Source organism: Macaca nemestrina, chromosome 10 (genome assembly GCF_043159975.1).
Source record: "Macaca nemestrina isolate mMacNem1 chromosome 10, mMacNem.hap1, whole genome shotgun sequence".
In the NCBI taxonomy this organism is placed as follows: domain Eukaryota; kingdom Metazoa; phylum Chordata; class Mammalia; order Primates; family Cercopithecidae; genus Macaca; species Macaca nemestrina.
Genome location: NC_092134.1, coordinates 36,936,520 through 36,964,396, shown reverse-complemented (window position 1 = coordinate 36,964,396; position 27,877 = coordinate 36,936,520). Strand labels below are relative to the sequence as shown.

General features: G+C 45.1%; 1 protein-coding gene across 2 annotated transcripts in view; it reads left to right on the top strand.

Annotated features, from left to right (window-relative positions):
- Nucleotides 1-1,767: 1,767 nt before the first annotated feature.
- LOC105483661 (ETS transcription factor ELK3) overlaps nucleotides 1,768-27,877 on the top strand; it is a 79,792-nt gene continuing 53,682 nt past the window's right edge. The window contains exon 1 of one of the 2 annotated variants that reach the window (XM_011744631.3): nucleotides 1,768-2,099. The gene's annotated coding sequence lies outside the window, so the exon portion shown is untranslated. Of the gene's footprint in view, nucleotides 2,100-23,799; nucleotides 24,685-27,877 lie in introns of those variants that run through there. The other variant, XM_011744632.3, reaches the window with a different exon arrangement.

Here is a 27,877-nt window from a genome sequence, read left to right as displayed (position 1 = left end):
ACACTGTAGGTGTTCTGCTGAGTGACAGAAGACGACGACTGGGGATTAAAAGGATAATATCCAAAGTGGAAAATTAGCTGTGGGAAATCAGGCATTGATAAGCAGCCCTCTTTTCCATATCTTCTCCTTCTGCCCCACTCTCCTACCATGCCCCCACCCTACACCCCACAGGTTTCCCACTCCTTCTCAGAGGTCTGGAGGGCATTCTCCCATCCTTCCAGTGGACTACCCACATGAGCCCTGAAGCAAATGCCCGAAGGAAATTCCTATCACCTGTGTGTTCAGATAGGCACTTGGAGCTGGGATGTGAAACTAATCAGTAAAACACACCCCGTGCCCTTTAGAAGCTCACAGTTGATCGCAGTGAGAAATTCGTAAACAAATAATCTTTTCAGGAGAGATTGCAAAAATAGAAACAAATGTAGTGGAGGAACTCTTAGAATGTGGGCCTTTTGAAAGGACTCACGCTCGGCCCCCAGAGAATCTGACTTAACTGGCCTGGGTTGATTATATCGCTGGTGAGTGTCAAAACACTCCCCAGGTGATTCTGACATTAGCCGGGGCTGGGAGCCACCCCAGACCTAGTGAATCTGGGACTCCAGGAGAGGCCCAGCCACCAGTGGTTTAACAAGCCCCTCGGGTCAAGTTTAAAAACCAGGGGTCTGGGCTGCTAAGTGGCGGCATGGGAATGTAAGGTTCTGGAGCCTGAGTAGTGAGGCGCAGGCCTGGGAAGGGAGGGGCTCTTCAACAGGCATCCTCCCCACCTCGTGGGGGCAATGGGTGGGCTCTCCTATCAGCCTGGCCTGAGTCCTCAGAGGTGGGACCTCCTTGAGGGATGTGGAGGTGTGGAGACCAGTCCTGAGACCACACAGCCTCCCTTCAAGCCTCAGTCTCTGGCCCTGCGGGCACTGGTTATTTCCATGGCTTCCAGTGTTGTGGTTCCTTATCCTTTCCCCACAGGCCCCCCCACCCCCGCTCCCCCCCTCCACACTGAGGGCTGGCTTTTTTTTTTTTGAGACCGAGTTTCCCTCTTGTTACCCATACTGGAGTGCAATGGGGCGATCTTGGCCCACTGCAACCTCTGCCTCCTAGGTTCAAGCGATTCTCTCACCCAGCCTCCCGAGTGGTGTTATAGGGACCCACCACTACAACAGGCTGATTTTTTTTTTTTGGTATTTTTAGTAGAGACAGGGTTTCACCATGTTGGCCAGGCTGGTCTCGAACTCCTGACCTCAGGTGATCCACCCGCCTCGGTCTCCCAAAGTGCTGGGATTACAGGCTGGAGCTAGCACGAGGGCTGCCTTTTAAAACATTGAAAACCCAGACAGGAACGGTGTCCATCTCCAACCCCAGACGGAAACTGTGCCCTCACCCACAGGAAAAGCAGTCCTTTGCCCAGCGCAACCAAACCCTGAACCCCACTCCCCTCTGCCCCCCAACTCTTCCATCCCGGCGGATGGGAAACAGCGAGTCCAGCCACCTTCCCACCTCGGGACGCCCCTCCCGGGCCAACTGCGCAGAGCACGACCCCGCCGTGGTGCCCCCGCGCGCTCGACCCCCAGGGGGAGAGGTGGGGAGGGATCCCCGGCATCGGGGGAAGCTCGGCGGCTTCTGCGGGTTGCGGGCGGACCCTCCTCCCCGTGGGGTGGGGCTGAGGCCGCGCTGAGTCGCCGCGGGTCGGAGGCTCCTCCCCGGGGTGGCCGCGCAGGAAGCGGGGCGGGTGGGGGCGGTGCGGGGCGCGCGCGGGGCCGGGGCGGCGGGGGAGGCGCGGGCCTGGGCGGCCAGCCCCGGCGCACAGCCGCGGCCGGGGCGCGCGGCGCGGGGCGGAAAAGCCTGTTTACACAGACTGCACACCGCCTGGGGAATAATGCAGTAAAGGAAGTGAGCCGGCTCGGCCTGACTGCTCCAACTTCCTGCTCTCACACACACCAGAGGGGAAAAAAAAAAGAGGAGCGAGAGAAAGAAAAAAAGGGGGAAAAATCAGGATCTCATTACAAGAGCCACAGACCGTCTGCAGACGCCTGTCAGCATGGAAAGTCGGGGGCTTTCGCCCGGGTCCTCCTAGAAATTCCCCCCGAAGAAGACTCCCCTACATCTGGGTAGGTAGCAGGGCTTCTTCTGCCTGTTGCTCGGACACTTACAAAGTTTCTTTGGTGGAGTTTTCTTTTTTTCTTTCTTTTCTTGGGCGCGATGGGGGTGGGGCGGGGGGCGCCGCGGAGTGGGCTGCCGGCCGGGGTGGGGGTGGGGGTGCGTCCGCGCGGGAGGGCCGGCCGCGGGGAGGGGGCGCCGGGGATGCTCCTGCGCCCGCGTCGCTGCCACCGCTGTCGCCCGAGCTCGCGCCGGGCCCGGGGCTGCGGGGACCCTGCGCCCGCGGCTCACCTCCCTGGGGCTGTGCTGCGAGCCCAGAGGAAGGGGCGCCGGGCGTACAACCCTGAGAGCTTGCTCAGGGCCCCGCTGCAGGCAGCGCGGGGAGCGGGGGAAGGCGAGACTTCGGGTCCCTGGGAAGAACCGTGGCCGGAGCAGGCAGAGTGCCTGGAGGCTGGACCACCGCTGACCTTCCAACTGGGACCTCAGTTAGGTTCCCCTCGAGTGGGCAAAGGGCACCGGTGCTCGGATCCAGGGAGGAAGACAGGGATGGAGAGGGCGGTGGAGGGCATGAGTCGCGAAGGTGTGGGGCTGGGGGCTGCGTCCACTCTCGCTTGGCAGGTGACCCCCGCCCAGGTCACCGCCCCAGGCGCACGCCCAGTCGGACATTTAAAAGCCGGCGTCTTTACTGGGCACGGTTTTGGAGAAGGACCGGGCAAGAAATGATCTTGGGGCTCCTTCCACGCTCCATCCCTCTTTACCTTCGAACTTATTGTTGGCCTGTGACGCTACTGTAACTTTTGGGGAGGAGGGATTAAGATTTTGGAGTAGTTAAAACGCAAAAATAAAAGGTCTCGGTTTTGTTATCTTTTCTGAACCGAATCATCCTAGGGACAAGCTGCAGTTAGGCGGCGGGTGGAGGTGGAAGCAAGAAATGTTATTTCAGAAACTGCCAAAGGGGCTTTTTAGAAAGAAAAAAAAAAAAAACGAGTGTCGGGAGAGTTTCTGGCTTGTCTGGAAACGGCAAGACTAATTGCCATGCGCTTCCGCTTTGAAACTGGCAGCAGACAGCATCTTGAAAATGACTCACTAGAGGAGCTCACAAAGAAACTGTGGTTTGCTCCTTCTCAGGTTTATGTATTTGTGCCTTTTACAGTTTCCTTTGTAGTGTTCGAGGGGTCCCCCGCCCCTTCCCCGCCAGCCCCCTCCTACCCTCCCTCCTTTGAAAGCCCCTGGCCGGTCTTTAACTCCCCCCACCCCAGTCCTCCAGCCTGGGGGTGGCGGGGAAGGGGGAGGCTGAGTTGTTTTTGGAGTTGGCTGGGGAGAGGGTTAAAGGGATTCTGCTGCTGCAGGGGGAAAAAGTTCCTTGAATTTTCCACTGGCTGCTGCAGGAAGAGAGAGCCCCCTTAGTCATTGCTAAGTAATGTCTGCACACACACCAACTAATCTCATTAGGAGTTTCCGCTGCTCGGCACAGGAGGGGTTTTGTGCAGCCACTGTCAGCCTGGAAGCCCGGCGCTGGGGAACGAGACAAGTTACGGCTTTATTTACTTAGGGGTGCAGCAGCCCAACGAGCCTTTTCAGGACATGTCTTGAAAACTTTGAAGTCACTTTGGCCATTTTGGATTTCAGATTTGCGGGTTTTTCTTTCCCGCGTGTGTCTCTGTGTTGAGGGGTAGGGGGAGAGAAGCAGCTCAACACACACCCATATTCTCCATCTGTGCTGTCGTTGGGGGTGGGAGGGGGTGGGGCATATTCCAGGCATCTATTCATGAGCTGAAATCCATTTGTGAGCCTTACAAAATACTGTCTGATCTCTTTTTCTTTCTCTCTCGCCATGGCACCCATTTATTTGGAAAAGGTCAGTTAGGAGTTTCAGTTTATGAGGATGATAAAATTACAAATTGTGTTAGGAGGGCACATGGGTCAGGCAGTTAAGGAGACTGTCCATAAGTGTTCTTAGAGTTTCCAGTAATGATCCTGCCTACAAACCCCTCTGAGTTTGAAAAGTGATGGTCTTTCTATACCAAATATAGCAAAGGCCTTCTGCTCTCTTTAAAAAAAAAAAAAAGTTTAAAAAAAAATGTAAATGTTGCCTAGAAATGTGTGGAATTACTAAAAAGGTTCAAAAGGAACCTGATTGGAACGATGGGGCCCCTTTATTGACAAAGACATGTTGCTTTTAAGGTGTTGGCAGTTCTTTTACGGTGGCAAAGTGTGTCCTAAAAACAGCCCAAACAGCCCGACTGGGGTATGAGTCAGTGGACATGAGTACAGGATGTCCCTAATGCTATGCCTGTCACAGAGTAGGTGCTCAATAAATTGTAGCATTGAAAGCTGTGAGTAGGCTAACAAAACTTATAATAGATAAGAAAAAAGACTTACAAGATCTCATATATTTTGCGTGAGAGTTCCTTAAGAATGGAGGTTGTAAACTCTCCAGAGTACATTTCCTTTAAATAAAAAAGGAAGTATTTAGAATTCCTCCTTGTAAGTAATTATTTGGGACACATAGGTTCATTTATGTCAATGGTTCTCAAGAGTAATTTTACCTCCCGGGAGACGTTTGGCAATGTCTGGAGACGTTTTTGGTTGTTATAACTAAGGAGGTGTACTGGCTTCTAGAGGGTAGAGGCCAGAGATGCTGCTAACCAGTCAACAGTGCAGAAGAAAGAATTTTTTGGCCCAACATTTCTATAGTGGATTGAGAAAAATCTTATTTAATGATGATGAAGATGATGAAAGCTCTTTAACATGCTTTCAGTCAACAAATAGGACATTGAAAAGTCATCAGCTGTACTTTTGGGGCCGCATACATAACATAGCATTCACGAATTTTCTCTTTCTCTTTTTGGTCAGTAACATGCAATAATAGAGTGACATACGGATGGTGACATTGTGATGGTGTACCCTTTATGTCCTGAATTAGGCCGTCTCTGAAACTCCGCAAGTATAGCATCTTCATGCACTTGGTACCAATGCTGTTGAGACCAGAATGGCGTAGTCCAGATAGGGGAGAGCAGTAATTTGTCAGCTCCGTTTGAGGATTGAAGTTACCTAAACATTTATTAAAGACCTCCTCTTTTTCTTGTATAAAACATTAAATAAGTCAAAAGTGCTAATATACAGTACATGTAACTCTGAGGTCATATATTAAAATTTGTAATAACTTTTTGGAGCTTGAATCTTTTCCTGAAATTGGTCTTAAAGGACTTCCAGGCAGTGTATGTAAATTACAATATTCCCTTCTTAGCTGTCAGATACTGGATTTTGTGTGTTCTGTGGTACCCAATTATATTCATATATCTGATTCAGAAGACCAACATGGTGCTGTGAAATGTTGCAAAACATGACCTGATGACAACCCAAAACATTTCATAGAAAACTATCCAAGAATGTGACTTCCTGGAGTAGAGTCTTTTTTCACTGAGGGTGAGTTGCTGCTTACTAATTGTTAGTTTTGTTCCCTTCCAGTCCTAAGGAATGACTCAGTCATCTCCGTGTTTCCCAGACCTGGACTTCTCATGAAACTTTATTTTTTTAATTGTTTATATTGCCAGGGCTGGCCTTGCCCTCCTGGGCTCAAGTGATCCTCTCACCTCAGCCTCCGCAGTAGCTGGGATTACAGGTGTGAACCACTGTACCAGCTGTCTCATTAAAGTTTCAAAGAAATGGGCTGGCTGTCTATTCTGGCTTTGTTCTGGCTGTAGAGCCCAGATGACTGTCTTCTTCTGACCCTTTCCTAAGGTTCTGTACATAAATATACAGATGAGAGGGGAAGGGGACTCCATTTTTGTCAGATTTTCTTGTATGTTTCAGGTGAAAGTTTTTTATGTCTTAGTTATCTTTAATTTCTCTTTGCTTGTATAAATCGACTTTTAACACACTTTGAGACCATGCTAGCAAAATAGTATCTTCTAAAGGTTGGTTGTTTTTTTTTCTTGTTGTAAAAAATATTCATGTGAATTGCCTTACAAAGATACAGAAAACTGCAATGAAAAAAATAGACATCTCCCATAATTCCACTGTTTACATTTTGATGTGTAATTGTCCAGTTTTAAAAAAATGCATGTGTGTCTATGTATATCCACACATGCACATACCATTTTTAATTGAAAGCACACTGTACTTACTGTTTTATAACTTTTTTCACTTAACTATCACTTAACACATTTTAATAATTAGTACTGAGACTGAAATTATCACATAGAGCTTCTATTTATTGATCTAATAAATGTGTTGGCTCAACCATGGATTGACATAATTTCTTCATGGACTCGTTCAGTGTTTTTTTGTCCTCTGTGGTTCAAGTAATGTTCTAAGAATGCTGCCCTCTTGAAAGACTGAGTTCCTATGTGCTGTGAAATTCTGGATTTTGATGAGTTTCTCTGTGATTTAAGGATGAGTCATGATTTGCAGTAGAATATCAAGATGTAGTAACAGGAAGTACAGGGCACTACACATCAAAATAGAATGTTAAATGATGAAAGAAGAGAAACCAGGTTAAACTGAAAATATACTTTGAAATTATCCAACTACGAAGGGAGAGGAAGGTGTCATTTGTACGCTTTAGTGACTCCTATTACTGTTTCATTTTCTATCAGTGGAGTGTCCAAACTTTGAAGTTGGTGTTTTAAATTGATTTTTAGCTCAAGATTACTGCTGTTCATAGCCACTTTGAATTAGGTCATTCAGCCTTTGGATTGAAACATGGCAGTGAGACCATGAAAACTCTAGTTTTGCCACTTATAGAGCAGCCCCAGTAAATAAAATTAGCTCTGTGTGTGTGTGTGTGTGTGCGCGCGTGTGTGTGCGTGCGTGTGTGTAACCTTCTGTGAAATTCTAAATGCCTTCAAAAATGGTAGATCACTCAGTCTTTTAAATAACTATTGTATGCAGAAATTCAACTCCCCATGGTTCCTGCCTGAAACCAAAATAAAAATGGCCTTTCATTCATTACTGGAGATTTACATACATGTCAGCATTTTTAAAATAAACTTTGAACTAGTCATTTCAATAAATTGTGATTTGGTTTGAATTCCCACTAGGAATAAAGTCATTGACTACTTTATTGCTATGTATTAATTTACATTTCCTGGAAAGTAATTACTACATTTTTCTAGGAATTATATAAGAGTACTTTATAACATGGCTGAGAAATTTACTTGTATATTTTTGAAGAAATTTAGATGATGTTATGTTACTGTATTCTAATTTGAATTAGACTGAAATGAATTTACTTGCACACTCTAAAACAAGGATCTAAAGCACATAGTAAGTATGCTTAAAGTTTCTATAACTAAGAACAATTTCTGAATATCCATATGTAATGTGGGAGTGATGGGATAGGTATAAAACAGTTATCTGGATACCTTCTCTTTTTATTTTACTTTTTAAAATTGATATATAATAAATGTACATATTTATGGGGTACATAGTGATTTTTTACATATGTATAATGTATAGTAATTAGATCAAGGTAATTAGATCCATCATCTCAAATATTTATGATTTATTTGTGTTTGGAACATTCATTATCTTCCTTGTAGCTAATTGGAACTGTATTATAGTCATCCTGCAGTGCTATAGAACATGAGGACTTACTCCTCCTGTCGGAGACCTCCTCTTAAGACTGGTGAAGCTAGGGCTCCCGTACTCCAAGCAATAGAATAAAGAAAACGAGGCTCTTGGTATCTTCCCCTCTCTTTTTTCTTTAAGTTACAGTATGATTTACATATATTAAAATGCACAGATCTTAATGGCTATTGTATACATACATGTAACCCTGCCCAAAGAGACAATATTTCCATATACCCAAGTGTTTTTTGGCTTATGTATTTAGAGACAGAGCCTGGTTCTGTCACGCAGGCTGGAGTGCAGTGGCACTGTCATAGCTCAGTGCAGCCTCAAACTCCTGGGCTCAGGTGATCCTCCTGCCCCAGTCTCCCAAGCAGATAGGACTGCAGTTGTGCACCACCACACCTGGCTAATTTTTTTTTTTTTTTTTTTTTTTTTTTTTGAGACGGAGTCTCGCTCTGTCGCCCAGGCTGGAGTGCAGTGGCGCGATCTCGGCTCACTGCAAGCTCCGCCTCCCGGGTTCACGCCATTCTCCTGCCTCAGCCTCCCGAGTAGCTGGGACTACAGGCGCCCACAACCGCGCCCGGCTAATTTTTTGTATTTTTAGTAGAGACGGGGTTTCACCGTGGTCTCGATCTCCTGACCTTGTGATCCGCCCGCCTCGGCCTCCCAAAGTGCTGGGATTACAGGCGTGAGCCACCGCGCCCGGCCTATTTTTTTTTTTTTTTTTGAGACAGTGTCTGGCTCTGTTGCCCAGGCTGGAGTGCAGTGGTGCGAGCTGGGATCACTGCAACCTCCACCTCCTGGGTTTAAGCAGTTCTCATGCCTCAGCTTCCTGAGTAGCTGGTATTACAGTCACGTGCCACCATGCCTGGCTAATTTTTGTGTTTTTAGTAGAGACGGGGTTTTGCCATGTTGGCCAGGTTGGTCCCAAACTCCTGGCCTCAAGTGATCTCCCTGCCTCAGCCTCCAAAGGGCTGGGATTATAGGAGTGAGCCTGGCCTCTGGCTAATTTTTTTATTTTTTGTGGAAATGGGGTCTCATTATCCCTGGCTATTTGCAAAATTCCATTATGGCAATTTCATGATTCTACCATATAGATTCTTAAACTTCAGAATACCTTGATAAAATATTGTGGTATTTTATTTAACCTGCTTGGTTAAAAATAAATCAGAATGTATAGATTTCCTCATCATACAGTAAAAGGAAAAAGAAAAATCCTTTCTGTATTATCTAATATCCGCAAAATATTTAACCAAAAGTAATATGTGTTACCTTAAGACTAATTGGGATGAGAAGATATTAGTTAATCTTCCCAGACCCCAGTTTCTTTAGACTGATGGTAAAGTGGTTGAAGCAGAGGCTGGGTGCAGTGGCTCACATGTGTCATCCCAGCATTTTGGGAGGCTGAAGCAGACAGATCACTTGAGCCCAGGAGTTTCAGACCAGCCTGGGCAACATAATGAGACCCCGTATCTGCCAAAAATTAGCTGGATGTGGTGGCGCGTGCCAGTAGTCCCAGCTACCCGGGAGGTCAGGGCTGCAGTGAACCGTGATTGTGGCACTACACTCCAGCCTGAGTAACAGAGTAAAACCCTGTTTTTTTTTTGTTTGTTTGTTTTTTGTTTTAAAAAAAAAAGAGGGATTGAAGTGAAGAAGCTGAGATAATCCCTTTCAAGTCAGAAACCCTATTCGTGTACTACTATATTTAGAGGAAAGAACTTGAGTTCTTCTTCTAAGAGTTGTGAAAGTGTGATATGAATTTTTGCTGTCATCTCCAAATACCTAACTTACAGTCATATGCAGAAATGTAAACAGCTGTTTTGTGGTGGAAAAAGGGGCTCCCTATAAGTTTCCCCTTGAATTCCATTTTCGCCCCTTATTGAATAAGGAACACTCCAGTGGAAGGCCAATGTTAGCTGCCATGCTTCCTTTCCTCCTAGTCTTTTGAGGTTTGTGACAGGCAGCACTGATTTCTAATGACCCACAGCCACCTCATTCTTGGGGACATCACTGACTGTCTGAGTTGGGTGCTCTGTAGCGCCAGATAAGAGTTTGGTCACCTGGTTAAATTCCTCCTCCTTCCTTCTGATAGTCTGAAAGTGCTGTCTGCCCCCACTGCTGTATCTTGAGGGTTCTCACATTCCCTTGCACCCCCTCTGATCCCTTCTCTCCCTAGGAGCTAGAACAATCCTTTCAAAACGCAGATCTGACCAGGTCACTCTTCTACTGAAAAATCTTCTAGTGGCATCAGCTTAGGATAAAGACGAAAACCCCTAACTCAAGCTGCAAGATGTGATTTGGGCCAGCCAAACTGGCTTTACCTCAGTTCCTCAAATGCTTAGGGTGCCCTCTGCCCTCTGTCCACTGGGTCTTGGTCAATGCTGACAGGGAATTTTCCCCTGACCCCTCAATTTTTCAGACTCCACGCCTAACCAATTTGTAGATGTCCTTTAGTTCACACTCAGCTCCACCATCTTTTCCTGGGGAAGCCTTTCCTGCCACCTAGAGTAGATCTCCCTTAGTCATCTGCTCCTGGCCTTCAGAGTCCTTACCACAAGCTTTTTTTTTTTTTTTTTTTTTTTTTTTTTTTTTTTTTTGAGAGATGGAGTCTTGGTCTGTCACCCAGGCTGGAGTGTAGTGGCACCATCTTGGCTCACTGCAACCTTCGCCATGTGGGTTCAAGAGAGTCTCCTGCCTCAGCCTCCCAAGTAGCTGGAATTACAGGCTTGTGCCACCACACCTGGCTAATTTTTGTGTTTTTATTAGAGACAGGGTTTCGCCATGTTGGCCAGGCTGGTCTCGAACTCCTGACCTCAGGTAATCCGCCTGCCTTGGCCTCCCAAAGTGCTGGGATTACAAATGTGAGCCGCCATGCCTGGCCGCCACAGGCTTTATTTACAGGTTTCTTCATTACCCGAATTCTCTCTCTCTCCAAATTCTTGTCACTCAAACACAGGAACATGAGATGGAGTCTCGCTCTGTCACCCAGGCTGGAGTGCAGTGGCATGATCCTGGCTCACCGCAACCTCTGCCTCTTGGGGTCAAGTGATTCTTCTGCCTCAGCCTCCCAAGTAGCTGGGACTACAGGCACACGCTACCACGCCTGGCTAATTTTGGTATTTTTAGTAGAGATGGGGTTTCACCATACTGGCCAGGCTGGTCTCGAACTCCTGACCTTGTGATCCACCCGCCTTGGCCTCCCAAAGTGCTGGGATTATAGGCATGAGCCACTGTGCCTGGCCAGGAACTAGACAATTTTAGAGACATCTTTCTGAAGATAGGGCTGGTGCCCCTCATTGTTCATTAATGCTATTTTCTCCATAACCCAGAAACCAAATAGATGTGATAGCATGGCATCCCTCATGATCTGAAGTTACTGTCCGAAACTTTGGCCCCGTTTGGTTTGGATATTGGGGGATGCCTGCGCATGTCTGTGTCATGTGCTGCATGTCTGCGGTGCCATCAGTCTGTAAGCTCCCTCTGGGCCTGCTTCAGTTTTTCTCATCCTTTGTATTATCTCAGCACTTTATACAATACCTGGCACTCAATGAATTAAAAATAATCTGAAGCAGGGGTGTGTGTGTTGCGGGGAGCTTGTCAGTATAGCCCTACCTTGTTTTGCCTTTGGACTTGATAAAGCCCTTTGTTGCTATGCATATGTCCATCTCTTTCCTAGACAATGAGTTACTTGGATTAATAACAGGCAGATCTCTTGGTTATACCATAAAGACAGGCTGGGCGTGGTGGGTCGCATCTGCAATCCCAGCGCTTTGGGAGGCTGAGGCGGGCAGGTTAGAAGTTCGATACCAGCCTGGCCAACATGGTGAAAACCCATCTCTACTAAAAATACAAAAACTAGCTGAGGGTTGTGGTGCACGCCTGTACTCCTAGCTACTTGGGAGGCTGAGGCAGGAGAATTGCTTGAACCTGGGAGGTGAAGCTTGCAGTGAGCCGAGATTGTGCCGTTACACTCCAGCGTGGGCAACAGAGTGAGATTATGTCTCCAAAAGAAAACTCATAAAGACAGCCAAAAAGCTCCTCTATGCCACTTCCCATACTTTTTGTTTAGACTTGCAAGAAAAGTAGATGTATAGAAATGAGGTTAATTCGTTAGTATCCTGGAGGACAAGGTTTGGTCCTATTGTTGATATCAATACTGAGAGTGGTCGGTTAACAGTAATTTGTGGGATAGGATATATGGAAAGACTGTCAGTGTAAAGTTTTTTTAATATAGAATTAATCGTTGTAGAGCAACCATCATTAGTCCTTTATTAAAGACTTCACTTGATCAAGTTTTCGTAGTTCCCTTGGATAACCAGTTTTTAATCCTGTAAGATCCACAGTTAAAGGTCCTTCTTTACTTACACTAAAACCTGTGTGTGTAGCTTCCATCTGTACCTTTTTGAAATTAATGATGTTTCTGATTGAGTTTGGAAATAACGAAAGATTCTGCTTATCTGATTATGAAGACTTGAATGACTAAATACCTAAACTGTTTTTGGTGGAAGAGGACTAGGTCTCCTAATACATTTCAGCTGGGTTTTGCCAAGGAGCAATTTGTTGATAGTCAAACCTTGATTAAGCAGAATGTATGATTAAGGAGATTTTTCTCCTTGCACTTAATTGTCAGAATAGAGAAATTACATCAACAACAACAACAGCAGCAGCAACATCAAAATAAGCCCGAAATTTATTCTGGGGTAACTGCAGGAATCAACAGTAAGAGTTCTCCTCTGCGTGCACCTGTAGGTTGTTGTCATCCTCAGAGTTAATGATCCTGAGGCCCAGGAAGATCATGCTATTCTATTACGCAAGAAAAGGAGGTGTAAATGTTAGAATGATTCCCTAACACTAAAAGTGAAGAATATTTCTCTGGTTAATGCTCATTGAGCTGGAAATGTCACTTCCCCTCTTCGTCCCCTTACTGGAGTTTGGAAGGCTGGCCTTTAGAGGCTCAGATGCATATCCTTGTTGGAGTTGATTCACAGATGAAAGGCCTACGCCCTGGAAGGTGAGGAGTATGTACGTAGGCTGCAAGAGGGAGGTCTGCTTCTGAGAGAATGGGACAATAGGTGACTTCAGTTGGTACTGCTTCTCTTTGCAGAGTCACTTCCCATGTAGGATGGAAGCCCTGGTTCTGTGCAGAGGGTAGGAGCATAAGTGAATGTTTACTAACCGTCTCCACCCTTGAAGAATCATTGTTTCCCAATGAGAGGTCAGGAGAGAACCTGGATTTATTACAGAATTTGCAGGAAAGAAGAAAGCATAGATTCCTGATCATCTCAGCACATCCCATTATGAACATACAGAGAAGGGACCAAACCATTTAGTATTATCTTTAGGACTGTGTGTGAGGTGCAGTACCTCAGTTTCCTTGTATGATCTTGAAACCCTCTGGCAATTAGAATTCATGAGCATTGGGAGGGTATTTATTTCTGCTAACATTTATGTACGTTTTTTTCAAGCCCCAGCTACTGATCATTTAGACCAGAGGGCATTGGATGGTTTCTTTTCTTTTTTTCTTTCAGAGACAGCATCTTGCTCTGTCACCCAGGCCAGAGTGCAGTGGTGCAATCATAGCCCATGGCAGCCTCAAACTCCTGGGCTCAAGTGATCTTCCCACCTCAGCCTCCCCTGGGTAATCCACTGGGATTACAGGCTTGAGCCACTACACCCAGCCCTTCTTTTCTTTTTTGAAAAAGCAGTTTAGCACAAATGTCTCGAAATGCTCCAAGCGACGCCCGAGTGAGGGTTAGAACTGATGAAACTCTGGGCAGAGAGATGTTGTCGTATCTTTGCTGCCTGCATAGCCCAGTGTAAAATGCCCATAGATGGACTGACTTCATCTTAGATAGTTGAGGCAAAAACAGAAGAGCCCGTCAGCCACTCGGCGTTTCTGCCCTCACTTAATTCACCCCTTTAGTTGCTGTACCGTTAATTCTCAATGCTGCATTGATGACAAATGAAGTCATCTGAAGAGTGTTAAAGTCTTCTTAAAGTGTATTTAATGACAAAACTATATGCTGTTTGAAGACATCTTGCATCAGATGACTCAAGTGTACTGTGAATTCTCAAAGGATTGGGGCTCATAGCTCTCAGATAAGCTCGTTGTCCTGCTTTGATTTCAATCAGAGCTGAACCACAAGAGCGGCATCTTCCTTCAGCCTCTGTGACATCCTTTGTGTGTTTTTTTTAAACCTAAATATTAAAGCCTAGTAGTTTGTCTTTCAGAAAGGAGAAACTTTAAGACCTTGATGTAGAAAATCAGACATACACCAAATGATTCAAGTATTTTACCTAATGAAAGGGCAGTTTATTTTCTTTCTTGCTTTCTTTCTTTTCTTTCCTTTCTTTTCTTTCTTTCTTTCTCTTTTTTTTGAGATGGAGTCTCACTCCGTTGCCCAGGTGGGAGTGCAGTGGCGTGATCTCAGCTCACCACAACCTCCGCCTCCCAGGTTAAAGCGATTCTCCTGCCTAAGCCTCCTGAGCAGCTGGGACTATAGGTGTGTGCCACCATGCCAGGCTAACTTTTGTATTTTTAGTAGAGACAGGGTTTCACCATGTTGGCCAGGCTGGTCTCGAACTCTTCACCTCATGATCTGCCAACCTTGGCCTCCCAAAGTACAGGGATGACAGGTGTAAGCCATGGTTTTCTTTCACAAGGGAAAAAAAGATCCTCTAAAGCAGGATCTGGCTGTGATTTTGTACAGTTAATATATTCACGCTGAAGAGTTATTGGAAGAGCAGATAGAGTAATAAGTTGTATATGACATTTCAAAAACGGACTGCCCGAGCCAGTGGATGGTAGATGCCCGCGTGGGAATTAAGGGCAGCGAGGATGCTTTGGGGTACAGATTGATGTTTGATGCTAATGCCCACCAATAGCCAGTCTCTTCCATCAGATGCTTTTGGTGGTCTTTGCATAACACCATTCCCTGGACATGAATGAATGAACGGTTGGTCTGCCCCTCAGTGACAGTTTTAATGTTATTTTCCTCATTTATTCAGTGCATCTTGACGGTTAATTTAAAAATCTGTTTTAAATGTGAGGCATTATGAGAAGACTATTAAGTTTTGAAATCAGTCACTGTCTTATTTTTGCAAGTTTTGGAAATAACAGTACCCACCAGGAACACCAAGCTGTTTTAAAGTGTGTTCCACTTACAGTTGTTTGTCTACAAGTCGGGCTTGGTTTAAACAGACAGTGAATGAGAGGTGAGAGCGCTGTGCCTGCACTTTTACCTTAACACCACTGTATTTTTACTTCCTTTTAAAAAGAATTTTATTAGAGGTCCTATATACTTAGAATCCCTCTGCATTTGGCACCATAACCATCATACGCAGCTTGACTTGATGTCCGTTGTACAAAAATGTGAGCAAGACATATGCATATGGGGAGGGTAAAGCTATTAAAGGGCTAGTGACTACCTTCGTGACTTCAGACGCAGCTGAAATCCCCACACATGTCCACCACATGAGCAGGTGATGATATTTTGAAGACTGCAGAGTCACTGTTTTTTATAGTTCTCTTCCAAAGCGAATGTATTACCATACCAGATTTATGTATAAATGTTTATGCCTGGAATTTGCATTTCCTAAACCATGAAAGAGTTTTGTTGAGAAGAGCACGAAGGAAAAACAGTGAAACTAACCGGTTCCTTGCTTCAGGAACCACCTCTGTCAGGTAGCTCTTTGTGCTTCTCAAAAACCTCTAAAGATGTTGATGGTGATCCCTCGGTCATAAATACCAGCAACTCATAACCATTTTGCAAGAATACTATATAGAGTAGGACCCAAAGACTGGGTCATGTCAGTATTAGCCAACTAAACCTTGACATGTTTTGGCAAATGTTAAACTTCAGAAAAAGAAAGAAAAGATGTATATACTACAATGAACCCTTTGCATAATAAATTATCAGCAATTCAAATATGTTACGCTGTAAAGTGTTAATGCTGATCATATACTCTAAACAGTGTCTAGCTCAGCCAACTGTTATCCTTTGCCATATCTATGTACCATTTAAAAGAGGGATTAAAAATGGTTTCAGTGGATTTACTCTAGAAAGGGAGAAAGGTTAACTTTTCCAGGTAGGCTGATGTTAAAGGGCAGTTTTTTTGTTTGTTTGTTTTGTTTTTTTTTGAGACAGAGTCTCGCTTTGTTGCCAGGTTGGAGTGCAGTGGCGTGATCTTGGCTCACTGTAACCTCCACCTCCCAGCTTCAAGCGATTCTCCTGCCTCAGCCTCCTAGTAGTTGGGATTATAGGCGCCCGCCACCACTCCCGCCTAAGTTTTGTATTTTCAATAGAGACGGGGTTTCGCCATGTTGACCAGGCTGGTCTCGAACTCCTGACCTCAGGTGATCCACCCACTTCGGCCTCCCAAATTGCTGGGATTACAGGCGTGAGCCACCGCGCCCAGCCAGAGGGCAATTTTTTTTAGTGACTTAACCATCCGGAAATGATTGAGTTTACTTTGTCATTTTAAGTTCTGTAGAGACGACAAGAAAGTTCCCAATTTTCCCGAGAAGAGCGTGCAATGGCGCCTCTGCTCCAGGCCACTGCCAGGGCTTTCTGTGAAGGGGCTGGAAGGGAGAGGGTCAAGGGTTCTTGTTGCTTCATCCAGTTCCCAAGAAAATTATAGCCTGATGGGTCATGCATTGTGAGAAGCAGGCACTGGTGAAGAGAGACGAGTTTTGATGGAGGCAGTAAATTAAGTGCAACCAGATTTAAATGACCTCCGAGGAGGCTGTGAGATGCACTGTTGCCTTGGTAGGTCAGGGGAGCCGAAGTCATGCTCACACCAGAGGGAGTTTTGCAGGGACTGGAGAAAGGAGCTGTGAGGGGAGGAGGAGGCTCTGCAACTCTCTCCAGGACAGAACCAGGGAGGTAGAATGGCTGTGCAGATGTTGGAGGTGGCTCGGGCCAGGTGCAGCTGGGCCAGGGTAAGGGGAAGGTGCACAGATGGTTGGGCACCTCTCTGCCAGGAAACACTCATTGCTGCATCAGGACTGGGGTGCCCAGCACAGCTGTGCAGGCTTCCTGGTTCCCAGGATCCCTTGGGGATCCTTCTGAGAGGAAGGGGTGATGTCACAGCCCACACCTGACCCCACCTGGGACCCCTTCCTCCCCAGGGGTGCACCATCCTTCCTGACCCTGCCGTGGCGCGGTGTGTGTGCACACGTGCAAAACACAGGGCAGACGTGATATTAGAGGCTGTTTGTAAGCACAACAGATTGCAGGTTGCCATCGATGCAAAAAGAGTGGTGTCCAGAGTTTGAGTGAGGAGTTAACACATGAGATTTTCTTTTATTAAACATATTTTATCTTGCCTTTTTTTTTTTTTTTTTTTTTGGTAATGTTTCCACTGGGTGGTGCTGCAGGAATTCCTACCTTTTGCCTTGGATCTACCCTTCCCAGAAAGACGCCTCTAAAGCATAATAGGAGGAAGTCCTGATTTAGAAAGATTTTACAGTTTCAACACAATAGAAGAGTTTGGAGGATGCTCTGGCAGGAAATGTTTCAGTTTCTGGATGTGGAAAAACCGCCATCATTTTGTATCCATGCAAAAATGTTCTCATTGCACTGGGTAAATAATTTTCGACTTTCATCAGCTTCTTCTTTAGCACAGAAAAGCTTTCAAGTTTATCAGAAAGATAAGGGTTTCATTCTAGTGGAAGTGGTCTGTAAGATTTCCTTTATTTTGATTTTTGTAAAGCCATCTTTAAGTAAACAAACATTTTCTTACATTGACAACCATAGATTTAAGAAAATACTTCTGTCAAAGCTGTCTTTAAAGCTGAATACATTGTCTCACCCTTATTTTAAAGATCATTTATGCAATGTATTGATCAAAAGGATTATATATTTTTACTTTCAAATACTTTTAAGAAGTCTTTTAGTTTGATAGCAGATAAAGGAGAGAAATGAGACTGACTTTGCCTCTTCTACAGAGAACGTTGAAATACAGAAGTTAACATCCCTGCTGTAGCTCACACGACTCTTTTCTCCTTTTTTCTTTTTTCCCACCTTTGACCAAGGCACAGAAGATCGCACAACTTTTTAAGGTCTTGGCTGCAATGAGAATTTGTATATTTTGACCTCCAGCTTTTTTCTCTTGTGTGCAGGATTGAATCGTATTGATATTCATAGTACAGACATTTGCATAAAAGATTTTCCATTCAAGCGAAGGCCTCTGAAACATAAGAATCAAAAGTAGTATGGGGGTCGAGGGGCCAGATGCTCACTGGGGATTAGGGAGCTCGTTAATTTAAAGCTCGAACTGAAAGATCGCAAAATCTTAGTATCACTGACGGCGGAACAGCCTGGTTTTTTCAGGACATGTTGTGTCCTCCATGAAATCCTGAACACTGCTTTCTTAGACCCTGAAACAGGGCTTCCCTAGAGGTGTTTCTTTGTAAAGGAAAGTTTTGGAGGCCCTGCTGGGTGCTAGGGACCTTGCCAGATACTGTCATGCACGGTTTCCCTGGGATTCCAGCCTATCCCTATTCACACTTGAAGTGCTTCTCATGATTCGTTTCGTGATGTGAGGTGCATGTGTGTTTGGGGCCCCTCTCAGGCCAGGCTAGCTCACTTCTGTTTCCTCTGACTTTCATCCTGTTCCGTCGTCCTGCACACACACACAGCGAGTGGAAGGTCCAGGAGGCACTGACTTCCAGAACACAGAGCTTCTCAACGTCCCGCTTGTATCAAGAGCCACCCTTGCTTAATATTTAGTGTTGGGTGAACCTGGAACCTATTTAAACCATGATACAGATCTTTGAAAGGAGGGCAGTGGTTCACAAAATGGTGGATGGGGTGCATTCAAAGATTCTTTCTTGAAACAGAACCCAACTGGAGCAGCTGGAGACGCAGATGAGGCTACACCAGCAATGAACAAGGAAATGTCCTGATTTGATTCCTAGTGGGAATGTATTTCCCACAAATTACAATGAGACGTTTCCCTTAGCAGCAGTGAAGTGTGCATATGAGAAATGAAGCCTCTACTGGGGGCATATGTGCGTTGATTAAGAACCTGGACTTTGGAACCAGATGCCCCTGGATATGAGGCTCTGTTGGCCCATTTTACCTGTGTGGCCATGAGCATCTTATTTTACCTTTCGAAGTCATAGTTCCTCATGGGCATAGCCAACTGAGAGTATTAAATTTAGACAGCATGTATGAAGCCCTCAGCACAATGCCTGGTACATAGTAAGTGTGGTCATCAGATTTAATTGCACTAAAAAGAAAAGCTCCTATTTAATGAAGTAATGGATTTCTTTAGCTGTGAGCGCTGTTCTTGAGAATTCCGTGGGATCTCAGTATTGCTGGTGGTGGAGGATATATTAATAGCTAACGTTTTCTTAGAACACTGTTCTTAATTTGAAATTTATAAGTTAGTTTTATAAATCCTGGTGAAATTATGTATATTTTGTATAAATATATCTTTTTCCTAGAGAATTTTAGATTCTCAAAAAGGTCCATGGACCAAATATGTGAAGAGGAAACTGCCCTGGGGATGTGATTGTGTGTGTGTGTGTGTGTGTGTGTGTGTGTGTGTGTGTGTGTGTGTGAGATCAGTTTTATGTATGTGAATATATTTTAGGTTGAATATATGAGATTGCTGGTATTTGACTAGTTTTGATCTACAAAAACAATAATTTCTTATAGTTCAACTTAGTAGTTGTGATATTATGAAACAACTTGAAATATATCACGATGTGATATTTATAATGAAACATGATTGTAGCTTATTTTTGTATGTTATTTATCAAAACCCAGCAAGTTAAAATTCATCAGGCAGCCTTGGACCACTCGTAATCATATTTACCTAAAATAACTTGTGCTTTTCCATTGACCTTAATCACAGGAAATACAGAATAAAAACTTTTGCTGTGTCCAGTATTATGAAATCTTTAATTTTCATTGTGGATTTATTAATAGCTTTATTACATCTAATGAATCACTTCTCTGGTCCAAATGACTACTATTTAGGAGAATCTGCTTAGCATTTTTTCCCTGTTGAATTCACAGGGTTAATTACTTTGGGGAGGAACAAAAATTCTGAGTTTTCTTGGGCGATAAGAACCTCAGTCTTGTTTCAGAAGGCAGAGTTGGGCTGCAGTGCTGAAGGTTAAAACAGAGCTAAAACACAAGACAAAATGAAACCAGAGCTGCAGTGACAAAGTGGGACAGATGTAGGAGGCCAGGTTTCCTGTGGCCCATTTTCCAGTTTCCTGCCTGCAACCTGCAGAAGAGGAAGCTGAATGTTACCAAGTATGAGAACTGTGGGACGTGCTTCAAGCCAGAATTAAGAGAATGCAAACAACACAGGCAACAAAAACAATTGCAAAGAAAGTGAATGTTCAGGTTTTAGTCCAAAAACGTCTGGGAAGGAACAGCCCATCTGTTTAAAGAAAAAGCATTGTCAGCAGAGCCTGTCCTTCCATGTGAGACTCTAAGGGGGCCTAGGGACTATCGCAGGTTGTAGGAACCTCTGGTTTTTATAGCCCCACTCATCTTTCAAGACATGGTCTGCTGTTTTAATACAGTGGGTTACCTGAAAAGATTTTCCCTGCAGTTCCCAGGACTTCTAAATCTGTTTCCTGGGGATGTTGATATAGGGGGAGGTGGATATGGTTAACCAAGCAGCTCTCATGAACGACAGCCTCAATTTGGGAAGGCTGGGTGACCAGTTGGCTGCTTTGATCTAGGAGGCTTATGTTCCTTTAACCACCCAATAAAATTTTTGTCTGATGTTTTCAAAGAAGAGATTAAATGAAGACGTGTGTGTGAAGACTACACAGTGCACACTCTGTGTTGCTACCTGGTGAGCCACGCGGCGGGATACAGGACTCAAGACAGTGAAGACGACACTGGAGAAGGGAGGGAGTTCATCTTTCTCCCGGGGGTCAGGGAGGGGGAAGCAAAATACAATTATTTTGTCTAGGCTCGTTAGCTCATTTTGGAAGAGTCTGTGAAGTCAGATCTTACAATACCCATCTTAGAGAAATTGAGATCCAAAGAAATTGTGATTCATTACACACCTTTTTTATTGAGTACCTATTGTTTGTCAGGGGCTGTGTTGGAAGTGCTGGGTAATGCAAGTGAAATTATGGCTCAAAATAAATAGCTGTTTATGTGTTGTGGAAGGCTTCATATAAGGCATATATGAAGGGGGCATAGAAACCTTGTTGAAGGTTTAAAACATAGATACGCCTTTGGCGCGGTGCCATGCTTTTTCCACACACCATCTCATTTAAATTGCCTTGCTGCTTTGTGGTACAGAGAAATAGGGTGTGCTTCTGGGACAACCAGTTATTTCTTTACCCTGCAGATTGACCACCTCTTCTTCTCTAAGCCCAGAAAGAACAAACTCTGTACCAGGCGTCTTACAGAGTTTTGGAATGTTAAGTTAGAGATCAAGAGGTACCCACAGGAGGCAGCCTCAGATGGAAATAGGCCCTTTTCTGTCTTAGTGTGGGCCCACTCTGAGAATGTAGGATAACATGGGGCTGGATTGTATGGTGGTGGGGTGGGGTGGGGTGAATTATGTGGGAGGAAGTAGAATGGTTGTAAGCCATTTTCTCAGCCGGAGTTAACGAAGCCATCATTTACTTTTCCAAAGAAAACTCACCCATATAAAAGTCACTGACAAACCAATTGAGTTACTTCTAATTTAGCCAGAGACGGCATAGTTTCAGAAGGAAAGAGGGGTAATTTACACACAGTAAATTGCATATGTTGTTATTTCAGTGGTTGTCAGTGATTTCATCTGAAAAATCTCTCTCTCTCTCTTTTTTTTTCAGACAGGTTCCCGCTCTGTTGCCCAGGCTTGAGTGCAGCGATGCGATCACGGCCCACTGTAGCCTCAAACTCCTGGGCTTCAGTGATCCTCCTGCCTCAGCTCCCCAAGTAGCTGGGACTACAGGTGTGTGCCACCACATCCAGCTAATTTTTGTATTTTTTGTAGGGATGGGGTCTCACCATGTTGCCCAGGCTGGTCTTGAACTCCTAGGCACAAACTGTCCTCCCTCCTCGGTCTCCCAAAGTGCTGGGATTACAGACGTGTAATCCATTCATTAAAAACCCAGTAATCCTTGCATTGTGCTAGATATAACACGTACAGGCATGTAATCCCAGCAGTCTTTCTCTTTCCCAAGATGGAAGAGTTATTTAAAAAACATTGCAGACTGGGCCGGGCGCGGTGGCTTATGCTTGTAATCCCAGCACTTTGGGAGGCCGAGGCGGACGGATCACCTGAGGTCAGGAGTTTGAGGCCACCCAGACCAACATGGTGAAACCCTGTCTCTACTAAAAATACCAAAATGGGCTGGATGCAGTGGCGCACTCCTGTAATCCCAGCTACTCAGGAGGCTGAGGCACGAGAATCACTTGAACCTGGGAGGCGGAGCTTGCAGTGAGCTGAGATCACACCACTGTGCTCCAGCCTGGGCGACAGAGCAAGACTCCGTCTCAAAAAAAAAAAAAAAAACAAAAAACCAAAAAAAACTCCATAAAACAACAAAAACCACTGCAGACTGTAAAGGGTAAATAAATAGGTGAGCAATACCTACTTTTGTTTACCCTTTTTAAAATGGACAATTTGTAGATATTCACAGAAGGCAAATACTTTTTAATAAATGAAAAGCTTGGGAGACATGAAGTTGGCCTCATCCCTTTTTTATACACAATGATAATGATTAAAATAATTTAAATGTCCTTTGAAAATAAAATTTAGGCCAGGCGCGGTGGCTCAAGCCTGTAATCCCAGCACTTTGGGAGGCTGAGATGGGTGGATCACGAGGTCAGGAGATAGAGACCATCCTGGCTAACACGGTGAAACCCCATCTCTACTAAAAAATACAAAAAACTAGCCAGGCGAGGTGGCGGGCGCCTGTAGTCCCAGCTACTCGGGAGGCTGAGGCAGGAGAATGGCGGGAACCCGGAAGGCGGAGCTGCAGTGAGCTGAGATCCGGCCATTGCACTCCAGCTTGGGCGACAGAGCGAGACTCCGTCTCAAAAAAAAAAAAAAAAAAAAAAGAAAAGAAAATTTAATAGTCTTCCAACTCACAGAAATAATAAAAAAGACTTCAGAACTTGTATAAGTTGGTTTTTTCCCCCAAATATTATCCTTATTTACTTAACACCTATACTACTCTGTGCTGAGTTATTGCAGATCCCCAATAATATAAAATGTTGTCTTCCAGTTCTTTGACTAAAGTACAGGGTTCATTTTCTATAATGAAATGGCTTCTACCCTTTGTCTTAGACAATGATAACATCATGACATGGAAACGCATAGCAGATACTGGCAGAGGAGTTGAACCCATCAGAATTTTCCAGAAGAAGTGTTCAAATCCATCTTCATTTCTCTAACCATGCAAAGCTTAACAAACGAAAAAAGACGTGTACCTCATGAGCACCTACTTTGTTTATTCCTTACCCAGAAGTTTTTCTCCTTTTCTTGGGCTCTTACTGCCTTTTTTTTTTTTTTTAATTGCCTTGTTTCTTTAGTTCCCACCACATAGAAACTTAAGAAAATCAAAGCTAATTCTGCCCCTTCAACTCCCACCTCAGTAAAAATGAAACAAGGAACATGCAAAGGGAAGTGTTAGGTTGCCATCAGTAGAAAGAAGAACAAATAAGTGGGCATTTCGACTTCTAAGAATGGAGGCAAAAACCTCATACTTTGCATAAGGAGTCTGTGCGGCTCCTACTCACATTAAGACGTCTGGCGCCACCTTGTGGCCGACAGGAAGGAGATCAGCCTCCAAGAACAGGCCAGTAGCTTTGGGGGACTGAGGCAGGAGGAGGTGGGACACCTGAAGCTGGGATCGTGTCATGTGACCTGACAGCTCTCACGTAGGCGGAGGCGGGCACGGCGTAATGAGAATGATCATTATTTCTGTCAATAGCGTCTTTCTCTTTGAGGCTCCGTCGGATTAAAGAATGAATCAAAGTTAAAAAAAAAAATTGGAAAGACTAAAGAGGGACATAAAACTTTTTTTTTTTTTTTTTAAAGAGAGAAGGTCTTGCTCTGTCACCCAGGCTGGAGTGCAGTGGCGCAATCACAGCTCGCTGCAGCCTCTACTTCCCAGGCTTAGGCAATCCTCTCACCTCAGCCTCTAGAGTAGCTGGGTGGACAGGCGTGCACCACCACACACAGCTAATTTTTGTATTTTTTGTAGAGATGGGGTCTCACTCTTGCTCAGGCTGGTCTCGAATTCCTGGGCTCAAGCAATCCACCCACCTCGGCCTCTCAAAGTGCAGGGATTACAGGCGTGAGCTACCACGCGTGTCCTCCAAACTATTTTCATAACTGCATTCTTTAAGTGCAAAAAGCTGAAAACAGAATAAGGGCAGAAAATAATCACTCAGAGTCTGCAAAAATGTCCCTCCCCTCTGTGCCAGAGGTCAAGCGCTTTACTCTCGGCCCTCCACGCCTCTCTACTCTGTGTCTTTTGCCCTGACTGGCCCGTGAATGTCCTCCTGTGGGCCCTATCTCAGCGGCCATGAGCAGTGTCATCATCATCCCTTGGCTTGTCATTTAGAACATTTCTCTTTTTTCCCTCTTTGACCCAACAACTCTCCGTTCCCGCTCCACAGAAGCCACATAGATGGGAGCAGAGTGTCCCCCAGGGAAGGTGAGAGCCCCAAGGACCCTCTTTCCTGAGGTCACACAGCCTGGAGGCCTCAGGGTCAGCATTTAAACCAGTGTTTCTTAAGCTGGAGTCAGAGAATCTGTACTCCGGGATCTGAGTTTTCTGCAAGCATTTAGATTTTTTGTGCTTTCACATTTGATGATAGACTACAAAACAGAAGCATACTCCAAGTCACCTTATAAACCACAGTCGCCATGTGGCTGAAGAGTCTCCTGGATTTCAGTGCCTGTGTGGGGGCTCATTGCCTCCTGGACGAAGAGCCCAGGTGGATGCAGTATCTACATAATGCCTTCCAGCCTGGCGAAGGCCACGTGACTCCACTGCCAGCTCTGTGACGAGGAGTCGCTGTAGCCTAACAGGTAATCGTAGTTAACATTTAAATAGCACTTACTCTGCTCCAGGTGTAGTTTAAGTGCATCATTAGTAACTTCTGTAACTCTTACAACAACCCTGTAAGGGAGATACTTTGATCGTATCAGTCCCGTTTTACCTATGAGGATACTGAGGCACAGAAAGGTTAAGTAACTTCCCCAAAGTCCCGCAGCCAGACAGGACGAGTCTTTGCCGTTGAACCCAGAGTGTCGGATGCCGGAATCTGAGCTTACCTTCCAAATAGACGAAAGTGCTTCACTGGCACTTGCTTTGAGTTATAAAAAATAGATATGCAGCTCGATGCGATGGCTCATGCCTGTAATCCCAGCACTTTGAAAGGCTGAGACAGGAGGGTTGCATCAGGCCAGGAACTGGAGACTCCTGAGCAGCATAGTGAGACCATTTCCACAAAAAATTAAAAAATTAGCAGGGCGTGGTGGTGCATACCTGTAGCCCAAGCTACTTGGGAGGTAGAGATGGGAGGATTGTTTGACCCCAGGAGGCTGAGGCTGCAGTGAGCCAAAATGGTGCCACTGCACTCCACCCTGGGTAACAGAGTGAGACCTAGTTGAAAGGAAAAGAATTATGCTTCAGTGAAAAACTGCATTCTGGACTCTAGAGAAGACTCCCTCCAGATGTGATTCTGATTTCTGGGAAGCTGTTTTACAACGTTGTTGACTATAGGTAATTGATCGTGAAATAATTCTCCTCTATAGACAGCTGCATTCCGTCTTACAGAGTGCCATTGGCTCCCACCCCTAGTTTTGTCTCCATTTACACATTTATTTCAATATTCTTCTTCTATAAATGCCTCTATTATTCAGATGCTTTTTTGAACTCATTATAACGTCTGCCTGGTTCCCTACTGAATTATGAGTGAAATAAAATCTTGAACGTGTTCGTTTTGATATCTGTATGAGAGCCATGATTTTACCCTCTTGAAAATTATTTTTTAACAAAGGAATTTCTCAGCTAGGCACGGTGACTCACGCCTGTAATCCCAGCACTTTGGGAGGCCGAGGAGGGTGGATCACCTGAGGTCAGGAGATCGAGACTATCCTGGCCAAGATGGTGAAACCCCATCTCCACTAAAAATACAAAAAAATTAGCTGGGTGTGGTGGTGCGCACCTGTAGTCCCAGCTACTTGGAAGGCTGAGGCAGGAGAATCGCTTGAACCCGGGAGGCAGAGGTTGCGGTGAGCCGAGATCGTGCTTCTGCACTCCAGCCTGGGTGACAAAGCGAGACTCCCTCAAAAAAAAAAACAAAAAACAAAAAAACATTTGTCAACACTGAGAGCATATCACTTTTCCTCCTGCCTCCTGCTCCTTTAAAGGAGGTATGCATTTGATTCACATTTGACAAGCTGCTCTAAATCATCTAACTTCACTCTACCGTGGCAGATCACAGCTCTACATTACAAAGGGAAAGGATTTGGGGCAAGTAACAGGTGGTTTTGCCCTGTGGAGTAGGAGCGGGTGGGCCTCAGCCACCTGTGACCATGGTCCTGGTCAGTGCTGGTGGAAATGGTGAGAGGTCAGCCAGAGGCAGGAAGCCCTGCAGGCTGCAAGGTTGAGGTGAGGTCAGAGGAAACCAGAAAGTATCAGATGTGAAGGAGGCACCTCTTCCTGTAAGAGCAATGATGCCTTTAAAAGCAGACTGGTGGGCCTCAGTATGAAAGCACAGAATTCAATTCTGCAAAAAGAATGGCATTAAAATACCTGATAAAATTTTGTACATTCAAAATAAGGTCTGATAAGGACGGGAATAATAGACACTGGGGACTCCAAAAGTGGGGAGAGAGGGAGGGAGTGAGGGCTACAAGATTACCTGTTGGGTGCAGTGTTGGCTATTTGGGTGGCAGGTATGCTAGAAGCCCAATCCCCGCCATTATGCAATATGCCCATGGAACAAACATGCACATGTACCCACTGAATCTTAAAAAAGTGGGGGTCCAGGCAGGGGAAAAATAAGCATTTTCTTTTTTTTCCTTTCTTCTTTTTTTTTTTTTGACACGGAGTCTTGCTCTATCGCCCAGGCTGGAGTGCAGTGGCTCGATCTCGGCTTACTGCAAGCTCCGCCTCCCGGGTTCATGCCATTCTCCTGCCTCAGCCTCCCCGGGGACTACAGGCGCCCGCCACCACGCCCCGCTAAGTTTTTATATTTTTAGTAGAGACGGGGGTTTCACTGTGTTAGCCAGGATGCTCTCGATCTCCTGACCTCGTGATCTGCCCGCCTCGGCCTCCGAAAGTGCTGGGATTACAGGCGTGAGCCACCACGCCTGGCCAAGATAAGCATTTTCTCATCAGATAAAAGGAATTTTTAAAAAAAGATTTCTAGCATTTCTTTTATGTGTTCTACATATTTGAAGCTCAGAGTGGTGGGAAATCAGCTAAGTAAAGTTAGGCGGACTGAAACATTTTAACTTAGAGCAGGCCTCCATGTGCGTTATAATCTATCAAACGTAAATCTCGAGTACAACCACTTTCTTCAACTGTTGATTTAATAAAAGCCACAGAGTGCTGTCTGAATTACTCGCATTCCTTAAAGTGGCATCCAGATAAATAGGCTTTATTGTACCTGCCTGTTAAGACCTTGGACTTCATTAAGGATTCTAGGTATCGAGGAATTAATTTAGAAAAAAAAATCATTTAAATTTCTTTCCTGGTGAGAGAGATACTCATAGATGAGTTTGTGAAAATCTGTAGCATTTTTGGAAGGGCGTACCTCCCAGCACAATGGTAGAAAGTTTGTGTTTTCCAACACCCCAGCTGGCAAAATTTCCAGCTGGCAGAGGCGCAGTGGAATGTACAGTGTGATTGTATGTGAAAATAGTTGTGTAAATTATGAAACTTGACCTCATAGTTAAACTACGTCGAGTGGAACGAAAACAATACAGAGAGCATTGTGGCAGCTGGTGGCCCACTGCCCACCTGTCCCCCTACCCAAACCTCTGCCACATACAGCCACCCGTTTTCATCATGCAGGTGGCTCTGGCCAGAGAGGATGGTGGGTTCCAGAGCTGCCTGGGACCTCCACGATACCTCAGAGCGACTTCTGGTGTGAGGTAGACAGGAGTGACTGATCTTTGTAGATGCAGTGATAAGCTCACAGGAAAGTAGTTTTTCAACTCAGGTCTGAGTAATGTCTGGCTGGGATTTCCACCGGGAAGGCTACGTGAC